Raw genomic sequence first — 2,605 nt, 5'->3', positions numbered from 1 at the left:
TACAGCAGATGTACTCCCCATGCAGAACACACCCCTGCTAACTGTCAACCACTTGTGGGATAGGCTGGAGAGTGTTCTCCTGGTGTCATACCAGCTCCTGAACAGTAAAATCTCACGTCTCCACTGGGTCCATGGTTTAGTTTAGAAGAAATGACCCTTTGACCCATGTCATTTGTGAGGAGGAATTTCAGTGCAATACAATCACTCAGGTTTTACATGTGGTTTGGAGCCCACAGTGACTTCCATGAAAAATGTGCTAGCCTTAGGTTAGAATTGGGAGAATCTGTGGTATTTATTTAGCCATAACTGGAAATGACACACATTTCCGGGACTTTTTTACTAGACTTTGTCAGCTGTAGAACATCTACCCATGATATGACAGTAGAGGTCACATAGGGTGAACATTTATAGAATTGAATACAAACCTTCATACTAATGTGGTTGGACATGGGTATCATAAGCATAAGCTAGTTATCATGACATGACATCCAATCATGAAAGTCCCATGTATTTATGATCTCAATAGAATGTATTTGGGAAGTCAAGAGAATCCGTAATCTCATCTATTCTTTCATGTTATAATATTGCATTCAGTCCAATAGTACAACATTCAGTATCTTAAAATGTCCACCATGCCCAAAAGTAATCCTTTCGATTGTGTATATGCTTTATTTGATCTATATGATTGCCATAGACATTATATTATTGTTGGCCAAACCCATCGAGCTCCCAGCTCTCCACCGACAGATGATGCCATGGAAGAGAAGGATCAGGCACTTTGAATTTCAATGCCTGAAACTTTCATTATTCCAGAGGTTTTTAGCAACTTTCTCTTCTCCTTCCATTGAAAACACACACACATGCTAAGCTGAACATGTATACAGTGCATTTGGAAAGTCTTCAGACCTTTTTGCTTTTTCACATTTTGTTGCCTTGTGCTAAAAAAAAATAAAAAAATAAAAAAATGTTCCCTCTATTGGAGTCCATCTGAGGTAATGTCAGTTGATTGAACATGATTTGGAAATAAACACCCCTGTCTATTTAAGGTTTCACAGCTGACAATGCATATCATAGCAAAAAAACAAGCCATGAGGAGAAAGAACTATCTGTAGAGATCAGAGACAGGATTATGTGGAGGCACTGATCCGGAGAAGGATACAAAAAGCACTGTTGCCTCCATAATTCTGAAATGGAAGACACTTGGAATGACCAGGACTCCTCCTAGAGCTGGTCTGCCCACCAAATTAAGAAGAGGAAAAGAACCTTGGTAAGAGAGGAGACCAATAACCCAATGGTCACTCTGGCTGAACTCCAAAGATCCTGTGTGCAGATGGAAGAAACTTCCAGAAGGCCAACTATCACTGCAGAACTCCAAAAATCTGGGCTTAATGGCAGAGTGGCCAAAAAAAGCCTCTCCTCAGTAAAATACACATGTAAGTTCCTAGAAGACTCTCAGACGATGAAAATTGATGAAAACATTGATGAAACCAAGATTCACAATTTTGTCCTCAATTCTAAGCGTCATGTTGAAGCAAACCAGGCACCATTTATCACCTGCCCAATACCATCCCTACAGTGAACCATGGTGGTGGCAGCATCATGTTGTGGGGAAGTACAGAGGTATTCCTAATGAAAACCTGATCCAGAGTGCTCTAAACCTAAGAATCGGCTGAAAGTCCACTTTCCAACAAGACAATGGGCAAGATTTATCATTACTCTGACAGCTCACTCCACTTTCACATATGGCTAAAGTCAGTTTTAGCCAAGTCAGATTTATGATCGGCCCTTTAAGACTGTAATAAATGTGGGTTGACGGTAGCAGTTTATCCGTCAGTAAGCAGCTTTACAAAAGTCGCAAGTTTTATGAAAAAGTCGCAAGTTTTTATGAAAAAGTTGCGTGTTCTATTAAAAAGTCTCATAAGATAAGCATGGTCCTCACTGACTTTTTTGCGACTTTTTAAATAGTCCTAATAATAAATCTGTCTAGATAATTCATTTACATAAGAAGACATGCCCACTTTCAGAAAACTGGCGAGCATAGTGCAGAGCAGAAAAAAGTCGCAAATTTGTGCGCAGTTTTAGCGTTTGGGACTTTTTTGGGGACTTTTTCACTCCATTATTCTGACCTGAGCTAATAATAAATCTGGCCCAGTGACTCTAAGCACATAGCCAAGACAATGCCGATGTATGTCGATGCAAAATTTTAGTTTTTCTTTTACAATAAATTAGTAAAGCTTTCTAACATTCTGTTTCACTTTGTCATTATGGGGTATTGAGTGCAGAAGGATGGTGAAAAATTTGAATTTTTTTTATTTTAGCACAAGGCCGCAACATAACAAAATGTGAAAAAAATAAAAGCATCTGACAACTTTCCAAATGCACTGTATGTATGAAGAAGTTTAGAGAGAGAGCTGTTGGAGAACTGAGCGTGTATTTGTATGGGGCAGTCAGAAGAGATAGTTGTTGGCCAAGCCAAACTTGTTGTGTGTATATGTACGGGGGAATCAGCATAGATAGCTGTTGGCTGAGCAGAGTGTGTATGTGTATGGGGAATCAGAAGACATAGGCGTTGGCAGAGGCAAGTATATATGCGGCAGTCAGAAGA

Source organism: Bufo gargarizans, chromosome 8 (assembly GCF_014858855.1).
Source record: "Bufo gargarizans isolate SCDJY-AF-19 chromosome 8, ASM1485885v1, whole genome shotgun sequence".
Classification (NCBI taxonomy): domain Eukaryota; kingdom Metazoa; phylum Chordata; class Amphibia; order Anura; family Bufonidae; genus Bufo; species Bufo gargarizans.
The sequence above is the reverse complement of the archived record's forward strand: the minus strand, read 5'-3'. Positions refer to the sequence as shown.